The sequence below is a fragment of the Eptatretus burgeri genome, chromosome 16, assembly GCF_056783735.1.
Source record: "Eptatretus burgeri isolate ZD-2024b chromosome 16, Ebu_testis_v1, whole genome shotgun sequence".
In the NCBI taxonomy this organism is placed as follows: Eukaryota; Metazoa; Chordata; class Myxini; order Myxiniformes; family Myxinidae; genus Eptatretus; species Eptatretus burgeri.
The window spans coordinates 36,614,694-36,638,736 of NC_140976.1; the positions used below are offsets into that span (position 1 = coordinate 36,614,694).

Below are 24,043 nucleotides of genomic sequence, written 5' to 3' on the forward strand. Positions count from 1 at the left end.
CGAATCCAGATCCGGATCTGAGAATTTTTTAAGTTATTCTTCCCCTTTGAGAGGTATGTACTTTGAAAACGATATGTAGCACAATACTCAAAAGGTTATTGATTGATTCACACGAAACTCGGTGCACAGGTTGGGAGTGCCACGAGAAAGAAGTGATTCAATTTTGGTGAAGATCCGAATCGACATCTGGATACAATAATTGTTTAATTTTTAATTGATTCTTCATCATTGAGCGATCGGGCTAAAATGATATTTGCATGACATCTCAAAAAATTGAGACTGATTCGGATGAAACTTGGTGGATATGTTTGGTGTGTGACAACGAAGAAATTCTTCGATTTTGGTGAAGATCGAAATCCGGATCCGGATCTGATAATTTTTTAAGTGATTCTTCACCATTGAGAGATGGTGCTAAACTGATATATAGCACGATGTCTCAAAACGTTGTGGACGGATTCGGACGAAACTTGGTGGACTCGTTGAGTGTGTGACAAGGAAGAAGGGTTTCAATTTTGGTGAAGATCTGAATCCAGATCTGGATACGAGAATTATTTATTTTTTAACTGATTCTTCACCACATATATATATATATATATATATATATATATATATATATATATATATATATATATATATATATATATATATATATATATAGATACATATACATGACCAGTCAAAAGTTTTAGAACACCCCCATTTTTCCAGTTTTTACTGAAATTTATGCAGTTTAATGTTTCAATGTACTCTGAAATTAAAGCATAGAAAAAATAAATAATTGCAGATAAAAAAGAAATCATGGAATCGTTTTGTTGAACAAAATTTAATCTAAATTTTTGACTCATCAAAGTCACCACATTTTGCAGATATAACAGCCGAACATACTCGTGGCATTCTTTCTACAATGGAAATCAAATATTGTTCGGAAAGTTCTTCCCAACACTGTTGTGGAAGTTCCCACAAATGTGTTGCACTTTCATGGTTGCTTTGCTTTCACCCTTCTGTCCAGTTCCTCTCAAATCAGCTCAATGAGATTTAAGTCTGGAGACTGTGCTGGCCATTCCATGATTTGAAGCCTACCGTCTTGTTCTTTTCTTCGAATGTAGTTCTGACATAGCCTGGAGGTGTTTTGGGTCATTATCTTGCTGTAGGATGAACCCCTGACCAACTAGTCGTAGACCAGAGGATATTGCATGGCGCTGCAAAATGCTGTGGTAGCCCTTTTGGTTCAGGGTGCCAGTCACTGTGCAAGTCGCCGACTCTGGATCCAGCAAAAGAGCCCCAGATCATCACGCTTCCTCCTCCATGTTTGACAGTTGGTGTCACACACTGAGGAACCATCCTTTCGCCTACTTGACGGCGTTCAAAAACCCTGTGTGATGAACCGAAGATTTCAAATTTTGATTCATCGGTCCATAAGACCTTCTTCCAGTCTTCAGCAGTCCACTGGTGGTGATTCATGGCCCAGGCAAGCCTCTTTTTCTTATTTTTGCCATCTTAGCAATGCCTTTCTTACTGCCACTTGACTTGTCAAACCTGCAGCTCAAAGTCTTCTCTTCACAGTTGAAACTGAGACTTCCTTACTTCGACCAGTGTTAAGCTGTGCTTGAAGCTGCTGTCCTGCGAGCCGCCTATCATGCAAGCAGTTGACTCTCAGAAACTTGTCTTCTAATTGTGTTGTGACTTTGGGTCTGCCAGACCTCTTCCTGTCAATTTCCTCCAGTTTCCAAGTGCCTTTTGATGGTGTAGGAAACTGTACTCACTGGCCTCTTTGCACCTTGCACACCTTGGCTTCTTTGCAATTTCTCCAAAGGACAGACCTACACTTTTCAGGGTTATAATGATCTGTCTGTCTTTATTTGTTAATTGTCTTTTTCTCACCATTTTGATAGCAATATACTATTTCCTGCAGTGCAATATTGTCCAAATAATGCTTCAGAGGGTGTCGCAATCCTGTCTGTTCCACCACTGTTTTTACACAGACAGAGGGTTTGTAACTAATCAACAAAAGTTGGGACACCTGTAGGAATTGTTTGCATCAACTGTCAAGGCTTGATTTACTTCCATTGCTGCGGAACAGCTGCAGTTGCTCACCCATTTCTTGTTCCCTGAAAAGGGTCTTTTTTAACAACTCTGAAATTTACGTTATTTTTCAGTTGTTGGTAACCTAAACTTTTTTTTAACCTCTGGCAGCTTACCGCTGAGCTTTGTACCATTTCAGGTTATTCACTCGACTTGAACTGCTTAAATTTCATGAAAAACTGGAAAAATGGGGATGTTCTAAAACCTTCGACCAGTCGTATATATATATATATATATATATATATATATATATATATATATATATATATATATATATATATATATATATATATATATATATATATATATATACAGTACATATATTGTGATGGTCTCGTAGGTCGAACCTACTACGAGGGGAAAATATTTGGTTTCTCTCGAGCTCACCCGGACCTGAGGTCACCGGCAGCGAATAACTTCACCCCACGGTGGGTTACGTCGCAACTATGATGACTATGGCACAACTGCAAATGCTTATTGAGCGACCACAAGTCCCAGTGTCCGTCCGTCCAACAACCGTTTAACTGGGGTCCCATGACCCCCCCCCCCCCAAACCAGGTAACGCACCCTCGGCAAATGTGCAACTTACCCGATCTGGAGATCTTGAATACAGCCGAGCTGTACCGCGAGCACATGCAGGACCCTGCAAAGTGAACTGTCGGGAATCTCAACCTCCCAAGCTATCTACGTGTGGACAGTGCTAGACCAATGGTGGAAAAGATGGACATGGACAGATCATAAGTAGGTTCAAGAAGAGCAGTGATTCGAAACTTATTGTGAAAGGTAATATAGAAATCACTCACTTTTACTTTTAACTAATGATTGATTAGTTTGTGTTCTCTCTGGCTCATGATGTCTCGAACCCGGGTTCAAATCTGCTATACTATGTTTGTCATTGGTCTACTCATGTGAAAGTACACTAATGCCCACTAATAGTTACTGCATCTGACTCCAGTACATCCTCCATGAGTCTTATATCCAGTGTATATTTTAAAATGATCACAACAAAAATTATGACATTTTGACTCCTCCCTCTGCCCCACCTTTGTCCCGCACCACCCTGTCCTCATGCCACTGGATGTTGTTGATCCGCTTTCCCACTTCTTCCGTTTCTCCAACACCTTCCCAACTTTTCCCTTATAAAAATCTCTCTCTCATCATGCTTCCATACCCTCCCTTCTTTCCATAACCCTCTTCCCTTCTCCTCCTTAATTTCTTTATTTTAAACTCATTTTATCCCCCTATACTCACACAACTCCCCACCCCCACACCAACTCTTTGTCCTGAACATTCCACATACCCCTTCCCTCAACTCCCCTTGTTCCACTCCACAGCAAGTCTTTGCCTTTTATTCCCTATGCTCCCCAACTCCAACCTTCTTTCAATGGGAAATAATGATATGAACACTTAATAGAGAGCTGAAGACTAAACAAAGGATTTGTTTAACCCTAACACCACCGTCTCGTGATTCATCAATGTGTGTACCATGGGTTAAACTGGGTGTCCCATCAACCGGCATTAGCTGGTGGACGTTAAAGATCCCACGGTGTCCTTTGCTCAGAGTAAGCGAGCTATTGCCGGCACCATGTCCAAATTCCAAATTCTTGCCCTAATGAATGAATATCCACCATCTTACCTGGGGCTCAGACTCAAGAGCAATGTGCTAACCGTGATGGACAAAGAAAACGTCACCTTTGCAACGTACTTTCTACATTTTAACTTTCTGATTTGCGGTGTATTATGGTAAGCCATTAAAACGAATAGTCAAGTGAAGTACCAGTTGGGGGTGCTACCTGCCCCTTGTGTGATGACATAAAGCCACCTGTCCCATCTGTATGTGCAAGATCCCACTGTATCTTTTGAAAAGAGAATGCCATTGTGTGCCAGTATCCTTTACCAATTTCTCTGCCGGAGGTCAATTACCTGCTCTAATAGGGATTATGGCACAGGCCCAAAGGGCCAAATGGCCTTTACATATACCTGAGTTATAGACTGGTCAAAATAGTGATTTACCCACCACAAATTGCAATAGTAATCATTCATGTTTTTTTTCCACTCCAAATATGTTGTAGAATGACATACTAAAAGTCACCTTAAATCAGGGCATTGGAACATTTCCATTTTGACCTCAGTTTGAGGCAGCATTTTTCCACAAATATCATAAAATAAAATTTTGGGGTAGGGTCTAGATTTATGGTAATATTGTGAACAATTCAAAACTTATCTCTAATATAGAGGTATCAACAGATTCATAATGAAAATACATTTCTAACAATACCACATGTAATGGTATTGACCTAAGATTAGTGTTTTTAGAGTTGATAATGTTTGGAGAATCTGACCAAAATAGTTATTTTTGGATGTATGACCATTTCAGATTTAATTCCCTAGTAAAGATAACTGAATGGTCTATTTACTTTGTCCTATGTTATTGTGGTTGCCATAGAAGATGCAATAAATGTACTAATGATTGAAAGGGGCTGAGGGCTGTTCAATTAAATATGCATCGGGGAGAGAGAATCAGAAGGGTGTGGGGGTAGGGCAAAAGTATATCCAGGGGATAGGTGAGAATTCTGAAAAGGTTCTCACTCACCTAAAAGTCTGGAACATCTTTATTTAAAATTCTAATCATGTTTTTGTTTCTCTCAGGTTGAAGTAATCTATTAAAGATGGACAAGTGTGTCTTCTGTAAGGAACCTCTATTGAGTGGACAAAAAACTGCAACGTTAGGTACCAAAGGATGTGAAGGCATTGCAAAAGCTAATGCATTGCGGTCTCGCAGTACAAGTACTGTTCCTGGACAAGTTGTGCATGTCAAGTGTAGAAAGGACTTCTGTTCTACAAAGTGTATAGCTCATTCCAGCAGAAAGCGAGAATGTGACTGTTTCTTTCAGTAATACACCAAGTACACGCCAATCCACAGGAAATACATTTATTTATAAAGATAACTGCATATTCTGTGAGCATCCAGATACATTCCATGGCAAGGTAAAAAGACATAAACTTATTCCAGTCAGATCAATGGATTTTCAAGATAAAATGAAGAAATGTTGCAATGAACACAAGGATTTGTGGTCAGAAATTGTGAATGGTAGACTTGAGTTTGCACAAGATTTGCATGCTGCAGATGCAGTATACCACAACCTTTGCAGCACAAATTTTGGAACAGGAAAGCAGGTACCACAACAGTTCATGGCAGATGATAAAATCCAACCGAAACGATTTAAGCAGGGTAGACCTCCTGATTCGGCAAGGGAAGATGCTTTTAATCAGGTGGTCATGTATTTGGAGGTCAATGATGAGGAACAAATCTCAATACAGGATCTTATAAACAAAATGGAAGAGATATTGGTTGAGACTGGAATTGAACCATATGGATTTACCTACATGAAACATAGACTTGAGAAACATTTTCGAGACAACATAACCATCACTGAGATTAGTGGAAAAGAAAATGTGATTACATTTTGACATAAAGCATCTTCTATCATCCATGACTTCTACTCCAAACCCAAGAAGTATGACTATGATGAAGAGAAATTAAGAATTATAGAAACCGCAGCCAAACTTATTAAAAGTGATGTGAAATTAGTGAAGCAGCCACAGGAATTTTATCCAAGCTCAATTGAAATATCTTCTACTGACAAGGCTATGTCATCAATGGTAAGATGGTACCTGTGGACACTAACTTGAAGACTGCACCTGACAATCTTCTGGAAGCCTTCAACTGCAATTGCAGAACTAACTGTAGTACACAGTAATGCTCATGTGGAAAATTTGGCCTAGAATGTTCTCCAGCATGTGGAGAATGTAAAGGCCTACACTGCTCTAACACAATCCTGCCTGATCCAGAAAGTGATGCTGAGGATGTATTATAATGTGTAATTTGTGACTGTTTTTTTCAAGGTGTTGTTTAGAAGTGACTTACTTGAAGTAGTTTAAAATATTTATTTTTCTTCATTAGATATACATGTCAGCTCTTGATAGCACTATAAAATAGTGATTGTTATGTAGTTTTAACAAATATAGTAGTACTAATTTACTAGTTACATGTAGTATTGAAAAGAAAATGGCTACCCTGGAATTGGACTGTTAAGATTCACATGTACATATTACAAAATGTGTTGTATATTTGGTTTTAGTAGCTTTGTACTTCTGGCTAGAATAGCTTTTTAAGTTTTGTGTTTTTGCTATTTTAAGTTCCATAGCAATAAATGGAGATAAACTATAACATATCAGCACCCATGAGGCTTCCAAACTTCTAAGCATAAACTAATTGTCTGATTTATTTTATATGAATATTGATTAGTGAAATTCCAGTAAGAAAATAATTGTGTTTTATTTGTATAATGATTCATCATAGTATTTTATTTATGTTGGTAACTTTATATTCTGTTAATATGTTGAGGTGTTGCAGTAATATGACATGCCAAAATGGCCATTTGAAGGGAAGAATTTTGGAATATGTTAACCTTCCTTCAATCTTCAGTAAATTGGTTATAGGCTTGTAGCAAGGTATTATATACACATTTAGGACACGGGGGACCAAAAAATGAAAGTCATTGTATGATTAAGTTTTGCGTATCATTTGTTAGCCAACATCATGGGATTCAGGATCTATTTGGGCAGAGCTTAATTCTTCCTCTTTCTATTGCTCTGACAGGTTCAAGGTCAAATAGACCCAAAGAGTATCAATTATCTGTATCAAGGAACCACTCATATCATTCTAAAATTGGTCTGATGGCTTAGATTTGTATTATACACTAATTGGAAACCACATATATGGAGAATATTTTATTTACCTGATATTTGACCTTGAGCGAAGAGGTCAAGGTCATATGAAATTAACAAATTGATCAGTGTTCATTCAGGTCATAAATATAATAGGCACATAAACTTAACCATAGAAATACATGCTGTGATGAACCAAACTAACATCTTAGGATTAAAAGTGCAGATTTCTTTAAAATGTTATGTACTTCCTCACGACCTTTGATGTTCTGTATACTGAACACAAACTGGCTTTTGCTATTGATTTTTATATCATAGGGCCATCTTGGTAAACTTATTCTATGGTTATAAAATCAAGCTTATAGCTACCAGTAATTTTGTAGCAGCTTGGTAAATGCAATTTGTTATGTACTTCCTAACATTTTTGACCCAATCATGGGAGTGAACCTAAAAACTGGTATGTAGTCATGATCCATGTTGAAACTTGCCATTTTAAATCATCACTTTATGCAGAAGTAAATTGCTATTTAAGATGTTCTATCAGATGCATTTCAAATTTCTGGAATAATATTTTGTAAGCTTCACTATGACTGGGGGAAATTTTGCAAAATCTGAGATTTTACACATTTGAAGGTGCCAAGATATGCTGAAGGTCATAAGAAATATAATGTTTCGAGGAATTGTTCTATTCTTACGTATAATGATATATATCAAACAAAAAAATGCAATTTCAACCATTTTGGACAACATATACAATAATACATGTAACCCATTTCTAAAAAATGACCTATAAAAATGGAAAAAAATAGCCTGTGTTTGTATAAAAAAACATGCTTTGTAGCAACTATATCCATAGGACCCATAGCAAAGTATACATTTTCTGAAAGCACAGACACTTGGGCATTATATAACATTAAGATTGTTTATCTTATTAAACCTGGGTTCAATTTCTAAGCTTTCTCCTCATTTAGGACCACAGGGTACACAATACCATGCTACAAGCCTATATCTCATTAACTACATTACATATTGGCAAAATTTAAAAACTGTGACAGTCAGAAAACATGTATATAGATATTCAGACCAATTGCGGACCTACTTTGGAAATTAAATAATTGTGAATTTAAAAATGTCAACATATATGTCTAAATTCGATAATTTTTAGTGATAGGCAGAAATGTTTTTCTTCTGTCATGATGTTAATTTTAGGTCTACATCATTACTTGTGGTGTTGTTTGAAAGGTAATTTTATTGTGAATCTACTGATATCTTAATATTGAGAATCGGCCAGTAATTTGTCATGATATGGTCATGTTACGATACCCTCCCCTATATTTTGGCTGTCAATTTTTTCTTCAAAGTTACCTTAAACTGAGGTCAAAATGAAGCTGTTCCAATGCCCCGATTTAAGGTGACTTTTAGTATGTCATTCTATGATATATTTGGAGTGAAAAAAAACTTGAATGATTACTATTGAAATTTGTGGTGGGTTTGACCCTAAAATGGCCTATTTTGACCAGTCTATTATGATGTGACCTTTTGATAAATGGGGTTTTGATAGCTTAAGCACCCTGTAGGTATCACGCAAATGAAGTAAAATGGAATTGGGGCACATGCATGTGATGGTCCTAATAGCTTCGTCCTCTTGTCACTTTCACTGGAATCCCAAATCCAAGGTTCGACATTCACAAGTTCTCATGAGGGCAGCCAATTATTATATATTAAACCAATTATAACAAATATATAAATATATACATGTCTGTTGGAAAAAAAAACATTTATTTCACAACTTCCTTCATTGACATGGGTGTAGAAAGACCTCACAGCATTGTGGATGTGTCACTGTGCCATGCTAAGTCCTTTTTACGGTGGCAGTTTCAATAACCCAAACAATACGAGAGCAATTGATTGAGTGAAAGAAGGACTTTCTCTTTCACTGATTTCCATCAACAGAATGTCTATTCTTCCATTTGCAGCTCCCTGAGGTGCCTACCTGTTGGAGGTGGAGGTAATATGTGGTGATAATACCACAGAGCAAATTTCTTCATCTCTGTGATAAATCACGGATGTCCATAATAATTTGGTTTGATTGGTGTTTTGATCTTGCTCCCATCAACCTCTATCTTCAGGGCATATTGAGTGTGATATTTTACTTGCGTAACACCTTGACCACAACTCAAACACATTCCTTCTTTCTGATGGAAAAATTCGTGCTCCATGACCTTTCCACCAACGGGGAGGTGCTGACCACCGAAAAGTTTGAATGATTGCATGAAATGCCTGATTCATTCTCAATGGCAGACTGCTTTGCTCTGTAAGTAGACACGTCTGTTGACAAATCCGATGTTGATAACCTCTCCATTACAGAACTTTTCAAGGATTCGCTTATCATTTGCTGTGAAGTTGGCTTCTTGGGCACATGTCAACATGATCTATGATGTGTGGAAGGCATTGTTGCTGTGTTCGTCGGTTTCCCTGATAAATACAGGAAAAAGGAGATCGGGTTGGAAGAAGTTCACAAGAAGGATCCAATGAAGGTTTAGTCCTGAGTCTCTGGAGCATTCACTTGGAACTGACTGTGATGTTTTCTTATGATTGAACCTGTTAGTGTTGCTGTTTACTTGGCCTGATAATATTCCCATCTGAACCCCTGACTCGTGATTATGCGGGAACCCATCTATGTTCAAATCCCATATACGTTTGTGCTTTTCCATTGTCTGCTTCATGTGAAGTTTGATGATATCTACAAGCATGTTTTCCATTGTTACTGGTGTCCTTGTAATTCATGTAATGTATGCACATTGATGTCTACTTATGTCTTTGCCTTGTATGTGATTACGAAGAAACTCCTCCCGAGTCGCTGCCTTGGTTTTGTTTTGTAAGAGAGTACCACCTCAGGTAAGGTCAAGAGAATTGATCACCTATTAATTAATACCCTTCCTGCCCAGCAAATGTCTTAAGTTCATGGCAAGATAAATAAATTAAATATCTGTGTGAGATGTGAGTGGAGAAACAAAATGAAGTAACAAGCCAGTAGGCGACATGGGTGGTCGCTATATAATTGTATACTAGTCATAGTTTTTGATGGATCGGGCTGAAATATTTTGACAAAGATGTTGATTATAGTGCGGAACAGCATAAAAGTGCGGAAGCCGATTTTTGAGTTTTGGTTTTCGGAAAAAAAAAAAATCTTATATATTATTTCCGAGTTTGTGGTTTCATGTCGCGCTATCTTCGACTTTGTTCTGCGCTCAAGTAACGTGATATTCGGCTTACATTATCTCAAAGACCATATGAGGTGCATGGTACAAAAAAAAGTAAATAAAATGGTTCTGAAACAGTGAAATCGTATTCCATTTACTGCATTAAAGTAAAATTACTACTGATACTCTGCATCAGTTCCTTTCTCAAACACACCCACTCCAACATGTTGCGCAGAGCGTGGGTTATGCTCGTATATAAATATTTTTCGGATTTTATCAAAAATTTCAAAGTCCCGTTGCTAGGCAACGGTGGCGTCCAGAGCAACGATGCTCAAAAGCATGCAACTATATCCTGGTATGAACATACCAGTCAAGTTTCATCAAAATCGGTTGACTCCTCTGGCCTCCAGAGCTGTCCATTACATACATACAGACATGTGGAAAACAGGAGAATAACGGTAGTCTAGCGACCACCCAATAAATGATGGTAGTGTTGTTGTTGTTGTTATTCCTGCTGCTATTGCTGTTGCTGCTGCTGTATTTCATTTGTGTTATAATTTACTTTAATTACATGAAAAGATATTTTTTATTTTTTACCTAATTTTTGAGGTTTTTAAGACCTCACAACTTAACAAAGGTTTGAAACAATATTTTGATGTCTGTTGCTCTTCATTATTAATTAAACCTAGTTGTAAACTGGGTTGTCGCACATCCATGGTGCTTAAGAAGTAGCGTGCGTGCGTGTGTGCATGCGTGCATGCATGCGTGTGTGCATGCGTGCATGCGTGCGCGTGTTTTTGTACTTAGACCACAGTAAAAAAGCAAATAAATAATCATTTTCACATATTTTGTTTAAATTTACAGTATCTGCTGCACAAAAGTTGGTGAGTGATTGAAAGTGTTATTACTGTGTTTGCGATTTCGGTTTGAATGCAGTTTCCAGTGTATCGTTATAATAATTCATTTGCCTTGCCTAATCGTGCCTTGAATGCACAATTCAAAGTCTATTCCAAACGATCTTCAGTGTTTTGAATAATATGAACCTTGTGATATTTTTCAGTGTTTTTATATTGCTTTTGATGTCCAGTTGAGTGGTATGGTTTACGTGCAGTGCTTTTGCAACGTGTCATCTTGTGTTGTCGAAAAATGTATTCTTTATTACTCGTTCAAACCAATATGTTTGTGATATTTTAATCGGTATCAACATAAGATTTCTGAAAGAAATGTAATATTTTTAATGGAACATTCAAACAAATGCATCACCATAAGTGTAAAACAATGCCGAGGATTCATAACTTTGAGATTTTATGATTCTGAGCCGTCTATGTGAGATTTCACAAATGGTCCAGGAAGTTGACTTCCAGGCCTTCACTTGTGTTGCTGGTTCGTGAGTTCCTCCTTCCAGCTCATCCAAGCTAAGTTTCCCGGACCAGATACGTTGTTTCATAATTTTATTTTCATTCCTGTGTCGCTGGTCATGTTTTTGTCCAATTTTCTGTGCCATACCATACCCAGCTAGTTGTGTTGAATTGTCGATTTCAGTGTCCCTTTTAAAGTCTGGTCAACTTATCCCACATGCTTCGTTTTCGCTCCTTTTCTCCAAAGTATTTTCATTTCTGATCTCTCTTCTTGACCCTTTTCCCCTCCTCGCTCCAAAAAAATTACAAATACCAAAAACTCTTCTTCTCTCCTGCCGAAAACAACAACAATAACAATAAACAACCTCGATCTGTCCCACCCAGTTCCTCCATTCTCTATCCCTTCTCCTTTTCAATATTCCCAAACTGAATCTTCATTAAATAAAATGTTTCTTCCTTAAAAAGCTCTTAATACATTAAAAAAAATTGCTTGGAAAAAAAAACAAGTTTTTTAAGATACCTCATCCTCCCGACTACCTTCGTCAGGAACTACCCTTGCATTCTTCTTCTAAATCACAATGTCTTCCTCTTTTTCTTTTCACAAGGCTTATTTCCCAAAACCTTTTCACTCCGAAATGTTTAGTTCATCCACCTTCCTCTCCTCTCATACCTTCAGCTCCATTTTCCTTCGTTCCTTCAATTGGAAAACCTTTTTTCCACCCTCTCATGACGTTTCTCTCCATATGTCCAGTTTGAGAATCTTGAGAAGTCTGCAGTGGTTGTGTGCACACAACAATCAACCCCCCTTCACGTCCATTAATGGCCTCAAACCCATCGTGTCAGTACCCTCCCCTATCTGCTGCCCCTCGTCCCAAACCTCTCTCAGCTTCCCCCTCGTTCCACACCCTCCCATCCCCCCTGCCCCACACTATCTCAGTGCCCACCCCCACTCCTTGCTTCTTTCCACATTCCTGCACCTTTCCAGCTCATCCTTCCTTGTCCCTAACTCTGTAGAACTCAAACATCCGACACCAATCTACGCTCTAACCTGACAGGTCTCTCAATCCATGATGCTGCCAATAAACAAGACATCATCTGTTAAATATAATCCTTTCTCTTACAGAATACCCCTGACTCCTTAGTGTGTTTCCCTGGCTCTCCTCCAGTTTAACCAACCTGAACCCTGTCCTGGCTGTACTGTCCTTCAAACCGTCCTGCAATGATGACTACATTTACATCTCTCTCTCTCTCTCTCTCTCTCTCTCTCTCTCTCTCTCTGTCTCTCTCTCTCTCTCTCTCTCTCTCTCTCTCTCTCTCTCTCTCTCTCTCTCTCTCTCTCTCTCTCTCTCTCTCTCTCTCTCTCTCTCTCGCTCTCGCTCTCGCTCTCGCTCTCGCTCTCGCTCTCGCTCTCGCTCTCGCTCTCATGATCAAATTTTAAGCATTCACCCCAACTCACTCTTCCCCATATGTGGTGATTTCAATTGTCACCATGACCATTGGTTGGGTGTTTGTACCTCTCTCACCAGCCACGGGACTTTACAAATGATTTATCTGACTCCATGAGATTAAATCAATCTGTAAACTTTTTGACCTGGATTTTCTGCCAATGGCAAATCCTCCCTTCTAGATTTGGTTATGACCAACTTCCCCAGAAATGTCTCCTGCTCTTCCATTGGAGTGCTCAGTTCCTCAATACCGACCCCAGGCTTGTTGTAGGAACTCCAAAATTGCAGCTTAAATAGAGGAGAATGGTACCATCCCAGCCTATGCTGGATGTTGGCAAGCTCAAGAATGAGAGGGGAGCTGAGGAGTTTGTGAACAGGCTGAGTGAGGATTTGTGGGGTCTGGGTGTTTTGGGGAATTATGAAGAGTTATGGAATGTCATCAAGACTACCATCCTTGAAGTAGCCAATGGATGTCTTGGAATCCACCATCAGGCGAAGATTAAATTTGTCTTCTGAGGGAAACAGAATACCATTGTCCATAGTCGCAGGACCAGGCTTAATAGCAGAGCTGAGCAGCTGTTCTGGGAGGTGAGCTCTTTTCAGCGCTTATATGGACTGGATTCTGGGGAGGATGTCAGAGAGATCAAGCTGCGGTGCATCGTTTGGGAATGTCAAGATGTCTGATCTTAATTTCATGCAGTTGATGCAGTCATCTTTGCGGAGACGATGGAATTCCTTATGGGGGCACTCGAGCTGCTGAATGAGGAGTTGGAGCTGCTGGGATTTCAGGTTTCCTGGGTCAAAACTAAGATGTCATTTGTCATTTCAAGCTGCTTTCTTATCTGTTTCCATTTGTGGTGAGGATGGTGAGGTCACAGAAAGATTCACTTACCTTGGCAGTGATATTCATGTCTCCACCTGTTGTGAGCCAGAGGTCAATAGACATCCAGTTCAGGCTTGGGGAGTCATGGATTCACTGGAGCATGGGCTGTTGTGCTGTCGGTACCAATGCAGGATCACAAAAGTCTGAGTCTTTCAGTCCTTGGTCCTTCCAGTCTTGCTCTATGGATGTGAGACTTGGACTTTGATCAGGGATCTGAGATGGGGACTTAACTCCTTGGTGACCAGGTCTCTTCAGAGACTCCTTGGCTTTCGCTGGTCAGACTTTGTGTCCAATGAGCGGTTGCTGAGAAAGACTGAGATGACACTTGTTACCTGTATAGTTTGTGAGTATCAGCTGCGGCTGTATGGACATGTGGCTCGTTTTCCTGACACCGTTTCTGCTCACCAGATTCTCTCAGCGAGGGAGCCTCGTGAATGGAGGAGGCCAACGAGCTGACCATGTCCCTCGTGGTTGCAGCAGGGTGATCGGCATCGTAAGGAGATGGGGATGGGCCAGGCATCTGCCTGGGAGATGGCCAGATGGAGGCCCCTGTAGTGGACACAGCGGCGTGCAGTTCTGGAGCATGCTCCAATACCTGACCTGACCTCTCACCTTCGCAATTACCCAGGTGGCTCGGATTTTCATAATTAACCCACATCGTCTTCCACTCAAAGAAAGGTGCATAAATAAACCAAGAGAAGCTACACAAGGTAAGTCCTTTTCTACTTTGGCCAATTTCTTCAAAAGTTTCAGTACCGCATTATTTTCACACATCGAAGGTCAACGGCACAATAAAAACTTTCGTTTATATTTTGAAAAAATCATTATATTTACAGTATATGACTTATCGAAAATGGGAATTCATATAAAAAGGGTCCAAAGTCACCACTTGGCTACACCGAATGTAAATAGACACCATATGTTTGTGTAAGACCTCAAAAACAGGAAATGAGGTGACTTTCCCAAATATTGCTATGGTGCACTCCTGGATTTATTTTTGCTCCAGCTTTAAAACATCAATGTTATTGATCGTTTACTGAAATCTAAATAACCCTATTTTGTTCAGCTGACCCAGTGTGTGTGTGTGTGTGTGTGTGTGTGTGTGTGTGTGTGTGTGTGTGTGTGTGTGTGTGTGTGTGTGTGTGTGTGTGTGTGTGTGTGTGTGTGTGTGTGTGTGTGTGTGTGTGTGTGTGTGTGTGTTGTCATCTCCATATGCGGGTTTCAAAAGGTGGAACGGAGCCCTCTCAGGTCTTGTAGTATATTCACTTTCGTGTGTGTGTCTTTTCTCTCTCTCTCTCTCTCTCTCTCTCTCTCTCTCTCTCTCTCTCTCTCTCTCTCTCTCTCTCTCTCTCTCTCTCTCTCTCTCTCTCTCTCTCTCTCTCTCTCTCTCTCTCTCTCTCTCTCTCTCTCTCTCTCTCTCTCTCTCTCTCTCTCTCTCTCTCTCTCTCTCTCTTTCTCTCTTTCTCTCTTTCTCTCTTTCTCTCTTTCTCTCTTTCTCTCTTTCTCTCTTTCTCTCTTTCTCTCTTTCTCTCTTTCTCTCTTTCTCTCTTTCTCTCTTTCTCTCTTTCTCTCTTTCTCTCTTTCTCTCTTTCTCTCTTTCTCTCTTTCTCTCTTTCTCTCTTTCTCTCTTTCTCTCTTTCTCTCTTTCTCTCTTTCTCTCTTTCTCTCTTTCTCTCTTTCTCTCTTTCTCTCTTTCTCTCTTTCTCTCTTTCTCTCTTTCTCTCTTTCTCTCTTTCTCTCTTTCTCTCTTTCTCTCTTTCTCTCTTTCTCTCTTTCTCTCTTTTTCTCTTTTTCCCTCTCTCTGACATTCCAGATACCTTTTTATCCACAAAGTTCTTTGTTGCTCCTTCACTGCTTTATGGGCCACAGGTTTACTTTGCCACAATGTATGAATATTTATTTTAAATTATAGAGAGATAAATGTACACAGACACAAAGATTACTGTCACAATGAACTCAACTCACTTTTGAACTCTCAATTCCTAATTTAAATTCCCATGATTTTCCGCAAAGTAATAATGTTGAGGCTGAAGCTATGTCCCTAACATCGATTCTGCATTATTTTACGCCACGGCCGATTAATGCATCTAGCACATAACGGTTTTTCTTCCTAATTCGGAGAGCCCAGACATGTATTAATAACACACCCATTTATTATCCTTGTACATTTGGGGTGCATTTATGTGCTTGTAAAAATGAAATATACATTTTAAGTTGTTACATCAATTGTTTGCTGCCTCCCGACCAAGCCTGCTGAGTTAGGAAATGAAGATAATGATAATTTTGTCTCTAATTTTGGATCACATACAAAGATATTATATATTGGGGTGAGTTAAAGGTGAGGAGGTGGAGGATTTGGTATTCCAGCAAAGAACACATTTTAGAGATGGGATAATTCCTCCAGCATTACAGACGTGTTAAGTCACCAGGATTGACGTATTATATTCTAGTATGACACGTCATACCCCCTCCCACTGGGAGCAGAACATTAATAACAATCGTATCAGTTCCCTGACAAGGAACTTCAGTGGAGAAGGAGGTCTAGTGGTCCACCAAGCCATCACAATGGTTGTCAAGCTATATATGATTGTTTGTCCATGCTCTGTCCTTTTAAAATCCAGAGCATCAAGCGAGGAAGCAAGCAAATATCATTTCTAAATTCTTTATTATGACTCAGCCAAGATTCGAACCACCAATCTCTCAGACTCAGAGCACACACTCTAACCATTATACCAATAAGTCTTTGATATGACTATGCCAGACATATTTACATAGATTAGAATTGGAATCTCCATCCCCACCCTGAACCTCTGGGACTATTAATTTTTTATGATCTAAAACCATCCCATGTACACCCCAAGTGCAACCAGAAGCTGTTATATCTCGTTCAGTGTTGCGGTTCAGGAGTGCATATATAAAGTCAAAGAAACACACAAAGACACTTCTCAAATGATAGTACTGTCCTCTGATGGAGATGTAGCTGGCGTGTAAACATGAAACCCAATAATATGCACAAGGCTGGTGTTTTTTGCTGTGTGTGCTAAGATGGGGAACTCTGATTGGTCAGTGATCTGGGTCAGTGGTATAGTCTATGAACAGGCCTTGAATGAATTGCAATAAGTTTGAGTCGAGATGTAGTTGGGCAGTGATTTTGATGGAAGGACATGGGGATGTGGCATTTGCACAGTCGTTTTCTCTGTGCTTTGGTAAAAGAGGAAACGTTTGAACTTGTCTAACGGGTGACATGCCAATGGTTGCATTGACAGGTGCTTGGTGCCATGTGGTGGTGCCGAGTGCTGCACCCTATGATTGATTCCACGGTAGGCTTTTACAGTGCCTGAGTGCCTCACAAATAGAGCTGTCAAACAGCAGGTGTTGAGCTGCCATGGTTTGAATAGGTAAGCGGTTTTTTTATTATTGTATTAATATTCCTGTTTTTGTTCAGACTTGCACGTCATGGGCACATTTTTTTTCGAAATTGCTTGACATCTTATTGGGGCTGCAGGATAGCTCATTTGGTTGTCCTTTCCCTTGAACTTTCGAGTCCAGCATTCATTTTTTTGAGAGTTTTATTTAACTGAAATAGTTGTTTGATGCACCACATCTTTTAGGACCATCAGGTCAGAAGGGACGTGAAACCAGCTCCCTCTGCTTGCACTCACTTATACAGGCCAGAAAATAGGACGTCGGCCATGTTTAGGACCATATTCTAACATCCCTGCACAGGGTTGATCATGAAATCATTTATTGGTCAATAACTACGATGAGGACCACATGATGATTGATCAGATGTGCCAGACTTCTGCCAATTGGTGGTTTATTTTTTCCCCCCAATTTTAGTTGGTCAATTTTTTAATAGAAAGATGACATGACAATATCAACAAGGGATGCCAAACGTCGACTTCATATGATCACTGATCAATAAGCAATTATTTATTCATTTGTTTTTATTTTTACCTCCTCCACCGAAGGTGAAGGAGGTTGTGTTTTCACCCCTTTCTGTCTGTTTGTTGGATCGCCAAAATAGGTGACACTTATTGTCAGTAATTCTGTCTGTTTGTTTGGAGGTTTGTTCGTTTGTCATCAGCATAATTGGTAGTAAATGTGGGCGGATTTTGACCAAACTGGGTGGTAGGTACATCTTATGACTTAGTGCTTTGGAAATTGTGATGGTTGCTAGGGACGCTTTGGTTCCCGAGCAACAACCGAAAAACCTTCAAAATCGGTACCGTTCACGCGAAATCAATTCCGAAAGCCATTATCCCACGTAGGGTTATGAAATTTGGCACGAATGATCCACAGGTGATGCTCTATCAAATATATTCCGTTTTTTTGTGATATATGGAATACTTTACCCGCAGCGCCCCCGACAATTAGGGTATGCGCAAAAATTGGCGAAAATTGAAGGCCCCCTAGTGACCAGGTGAGTGCATCGATACGAATGAAACTTTGCAGGTTCATGGTACTCAATGAGTACTACAACTTTGCCTCAGGACATATTGACCGATTTCGCTTAGGTCAGGGGTCAAAGGTCAATTGGTGCAAAAATCGATAATATGCGAGAGCTGGAGGTGTCTTCGCGCCAAATGCTACTCCTCCTAGGGTTATGGTCGGATGGTCATGAAAATTCACACTAATCGTGTGGAATACATTGTGCACAAACAACCGAGCCGGATTTTCGATTTAGATTTTTGTTCACCCACAGCACCCCCTCGAACTTTGGGGATTTCCGATTTCAAACCGCATTTCGGTACTTTTCATTCAAATGGATATCGAGTAGTTATCAGTAGATGGAACTGGATGAGATTTGATATGCATAACCTTAAGGTGATTCCCAATCCACTGTATGACATCCATTTTGCTCTATATCTTATAGTTTCCATGCTCGACGACCCATCGCCGCCTACCGGCTTGTTTGTTTGTTTGTTTGTTTGTTTGTTTGTGTGCAGAATATCTCAAAAAGTTGTTTGTCAGATCAGGATTAAATTTTGTGGACAGGTTCGGTGTGTGACAAGGATGAACTGTTAGATTTTGGTGAAGATCCGGATCCGGATCCAACTACTAGAATTTTTAAAGTAATTCATCATCGTTAAGAGATAGGGCCAAACACTATATGTATCACGATATCTCAAAAAGTGGTGGACGGATTCAGACGAAACTTGGTGAACAGGTTGGGTGTGTGGTAAGGACGAATGGATTCGATTTTTGTGAAGATCCGAATACGGATCTACGTACGCGAATTATTTAATTATTAAAGTGATTCTTCACCATTGAGAGATAGGGCCAAAAACGATATACAGCATGATATTTCAAAAATGTATTGGGACAGATATGTTCTCGTGGATCAGGCATGGCGGAGGTATGCGCTCTACCGAGTGCCCTTCTAATTTATTATTGTCACAATCTTTTTGAAAATTAAAGCTTAGCAAAAAACATTTAACCTTTTTTGCAAACTTAATTTTCATGTTGACCTAAAGGTCCATTTTTAAAGGTTTATCAACCATCACCGACATGAAAACCATACTCGTGTTAAGGGTCGATTTGTGGTCACCTTCGCCTAAATATCTGCAATATGTGCTGAATTCAGCACACAAGTTCATTCTTCATGAAGATTACCCCCAAAAAAGTGCAATAATCTAAAAGCTCATTACTTACATCACTGAAGGTGGATGGGAGTTGATTTTTCACCCCCGTTTGTCTACGTCTGTTTGTCTGTTTGTGAGCGGGATATCTCAAAAAGTTATGGATGGGTTCGGACGGCCAAGGCGCAATGTATGTGTTGGGTGTGGAACAAGGACTGATTGATTCGATTTTGGACTTTGGTGAAGATCCAGGTCCGGATCCGAGAATTTCATTTAATTCGAAAGTCATTCTTCACCATTGAGAGACGCGGCCAAAAACGATAAATAGCACAATATCTCAAAAAAGTTATCAATGGATTCAGATGAAACTTGGTGGATGAGTTAGTTGGGTGACAAGAACAAGCTGATTGGATTTCGGCCATGGGACCGAAGTTGATTTATCTGATCGATCAGTGGGATCATAACGATGAGATCTGTGACTTCCTACAGGTGCCGTGTAAACCTGCACTAACCTGTTTCATGGTCGGGTTGTCGATGACTAAACCATCTCTCCCACCAAGTTTCTTGATGAGAAGGGTGTATGATATGGACACTCAGCAGGATTAAAAACAAAACCTGTCAATGGGTGGAGGAACTCCGTGTGAGCCAACAGCCATCCATATCTAGTGTCCAACTGTGTCTGTTGATGTCCTCCTGCAGTTGGGTTACTTTTTTATCAGGAGACTGGTGGCAGGATTTGCACTCTGGCCACCGTAAAACACTTCATTCCATAAAACATACCAAAAGCAAAAATAAATCTGAAAACATACTCTGTGGGAGTACCTCCTGTGCAGCTGCCTTTCGCAGGGCAGCTCACCGGATGACGAGATTGTGGCAAAGCCTTCGGGGCCCACAATCTTTGATGATAGGGGGGAAACCATGGGGTAACCTTCCAGGGTCAGATTGTGGTAGTGTGTGTCGGGGTGGTGCTGAGGTGTCATCCACCAGACGGCGGTCTCCTTGGGTTAACCCGAGGCATTCCCTTCGGGTGGGTGCCTGGAATGTCCTATCCCGAAGAGAAGATGATCACCTGTCTCCATTATCTTCTGAGCTCAAGCGTATGGACATCGGTATTGCAGCACTCTCTGAGGTTCGGAGACTGGATTGCGGCGAGATCATGGTGGGTAGTTAAACCTACGATTGGTCTGGTCACTCTGATGGTTACCATACTCAAGAAGATGCTGTAGCTGTGTCCAATAAGCTGACTCCAATTATTATTATTCAGGTAATACCGGTCAACAAGCGAATTATGAGACGAAGGATTCGTCACTCCTTGGGTGTCATTTCCCTGGTCTCTGTATATGCTCCGAATGAGGCGAGTGATCCCACCATGAAGGATGCATTCTATGCCATGCTCGAGTCTGTGGTTGATCAGTGCCCCAGGCGAGATACACGTCTCATCTTGGGGGATTTAAATGCATTGATTGGAAATGATAGGGATGGTTATGAGACATGGGTTGGTCCTCATGGGTCAGGAACTATGAACCAGAATAGCACTAGTTTCCTTCACTTTGCAAGAAGTCGTGGACTGAGGGTGGCTGGTTCATGGTTTCATTGCCCACAGGCTCATCGCTGGACTTGGTATCCCAATGCTGGTGGTGTGGCAAGGGAGAGTGACCATGTGCTCATTGATGGTCACTGGAGGGTAATCCAGAACTGCAGGGTCGATCGGAGTGCTCAGTTCTTCAATACCGACCACAGGCTTGTTGAAGCAACTCTGAAGTTGTAAGTTAAATCCAGGAGAATGGTACCATCCCAGCTTCGGCTGGATGTTGGTAAGCTCAAGGACAAGAGGGTTGCTGAGGAGTTTGCGAACAGGCTGAGGGAAGATTTGGGGAGACTGGGTATTTTGGAGGATCCTGAAGAGTTGTGGAGTAGCTTCAAGACCACCATCCTTGTTGTTGCTGGTGGATGTCTTGGAACTCACCGCAGGGCAACGAAGAATTTTGTCTCTTAACTCAAGGACACTGGATTTCATTGACCAGAGTCGCAGGGCCAGATTGAATGGCAGAGCTGAGCTGTTCAGGGAGCTGATACGAAAAACTGCACGTGCACTAAGGGTGGACAAGGAGGCTTAAGTGTGAGGAATCTGTAAGGGGGTAGAGCATCACCTGTGGTCAAGTGATTTTCGTCCTGCTTTCAAAATCTAGTGGGGAAGTGGGGAGTGCGACACCTCACTAAACGTTGCTATTCACTGTGGGAGGGAGGGTGTGTGTATTTGTGTTTGTGTGTGTGCAGGAGAGCAGAGAGAGACACATACACACACAGAGACAGTGAGAGAGTGGCAGAGGAGTGGGAGGAGAGTGCTGCATTTTATGAGGAGTGGGGAGGGGAATGAGTGAGAGCAAAGGGTGGGAAAGAGGAGGAAAAAAAAAGTCAGGTGAGGGGTGAGCAAAGAGAATTATATGTGACACCGAATGATCAAGCACGAGAGAATTTTTTTTTAAAACATGTCAGAACAGCTGTACATACGACGACACAACAGAGTTTGTAAAATCATCCGCTGGCACATCTGCACAAACTTTGATATTCCAGTTCCAGAAAATTTGTGGGGAAATGAAGCCAAAGCAATCACTGAAAATATTGAAGTACCGCTTACGTACGACCTTCTGACCCCATCGTGTGTGAACATTAAAAACAAAGCATTGTGACCAGATATCATACTTAGGTGCAAAAAAAAAGAGAAGAAGGCATTGCTAATTGAGGTGTCAATACCGGTGACTTTGGGCTGACGATGCAGAAATCAAGGAAATAACCAAATACCAAAACCTCAATCATGAAGTGAAAAGATCCTGGAAGCTGAAGAATTCCAAAGTTGTCCAGTGATGGCAAAGAACCTCACAGAGATATTAAGAACCATCCCTGGGAAAATCACTACAAACGAACTACAGTTGGAAGCCATCCTTGGGCTCGGTATTGATCCTGAAGAGAACCCTCGGCACAACACTTTGAAAACAAAACTTTACAGCTTTGTCCATCAATCGTGACCCCTTACCGAAATGAAGGTGGATACTTCGAGGCCTCACTTGGAGGACTCCATTCCACATCCTGAAACCCACATATGAACATACCAAACAACGACACACACACACACACACACACACACACACACACACACACACACACACACACACATACACACACACACACACACACACACACACACACACACACTCAAATATATACATAGATATACACACACACATATATATATTCTGTATATACACACACACACACACACACACACACACACACACACACACACACACACACACACACACACATACACACACACACACACACACACACACACACACACACACACACTCAAATATATACATAGATATACACACACACACACATATATTCTGTATATATACACACACACACACACACACACATATATATATATTGTATATACACACATAGATACACACACACACACACACACACACACACACACACACACACACACACACACACACACACACACACACACACACACACACACACACAAGTTGGGTCCCCTAATCAAGACTTAAAACGGTATGCGCTCTCCCGAGTGCCCTTCTAGTTCTCTCGAGTCATACCCGCTCCCTTGGGAGCGAAATATGGTGTCAGTACCCCCCTCTCTTCGGCAGGGATCATTAGTTAAACTGGTAAAGAGGGAAGTGATCACACACGGTTATTTTCACCCAAAGAGAGCTTGGCCAACTTGTTCACGTTTTTTTGTTTCAAACACGATTATTCATTTATTCGTAGTTTAGTTTTTTGTGAACGAGGCTACCTGGAGCCAATAAAGCCCTTGATTTTGAACCTTCATTAGAACTTGTGTATGCGAAGCATGCAATGCAGGTGCAGGTGTGAAATGGGTACACACAGGTGGTTCATATCATTTTTTTTTTAAATGGTGTGGAGAAGGGGGATGGGTTTGGGGGGCCAGCTACCAGATCTGTGTATTCTTTGGCTTTTGTCATCCGTTACCATGGTTTTATATTAATAGATGAGACAGAATTTTTCCAACATGGCATGACATTCCCCTGAAGTGCACCATTTACCCAGCTCAGTTAATGATGTAGATTATGTTTACCAGAATCATTATCTATTTGATTTGCTCTGATTTATTCTGTAGTTCTATCATTAAGTCTTGCTTCGATTAGGGAATATACTCAGAGCTGGAAGTAAGCGTCAGCATATCCATCGGTTTGTTCATAAGTGTGAAAAATTCACATCGCGTTTTCCTGCATCAGGCAATTTCAAATACGGGTGAGCCACAGAAATTGCTTAAAAATCCATGTTGATAATTCTGGAATGTCTTCGTGATGATGTTTCAAACAAGGTACAAAGAGGCACCTATCTCTGTTTGACTGGATGAGACAATTCAAGGCCACACTTTCACTCTTTCAGCACGGCTCTTGGTACGCTTGGTTCGGGGAACAAAAAACTAGAAGCTCTCGTGATCTCTCACCACAGCTTGCATGTATCCTACAAATGTAGGACAAGATAACTGAGTGCCCCCAAGTTACTGGCTAGCAAATGTGTTCATGAAGATAACTCGATGCCTAAAGGTTTGGCTACTGCCGATGCTTGCGAAGATGACCCAGCTCTCTTGTTTGCTAACACACAACTGGTGTGTTTTTGAAGATAACCAAGGGCCTTTGGTTACCAGCTGAGAGCTTTGTTTGCTAAGGTAACTGAATGTGATACATTACGAAGTGAA

At 40.6% G+C, this 24,043-nt stretch overlaps 1 protein-coding gene across 6 annotated transcripts in view; it reads left to right on the forward strand.

Moving 5' to 3' along the window:
* Window positions 1-24,043, forward strand: part of LOC147010863 (teneurin-3-like) — a 417,211-nt gene that overhangs the window by 30,900 nt on the left and 362,268 nt on the right. Inside the window, exon 2 of one of the 6 annotated variants that reach the window (XM_085858959.1) lies at window positions 14,111-14,412. The exons of the other annotated variants lie outside the window; for them this stretch is intronic. The gene's annotated coding sequence lies outside the window, so the exon portion shown is untranslated. The remainder of the gene's footprint in view (window positions 1-14,110; window positions 14,413-24,043) is intronic. 6 annotated transcript variants of the gene reach the window in all.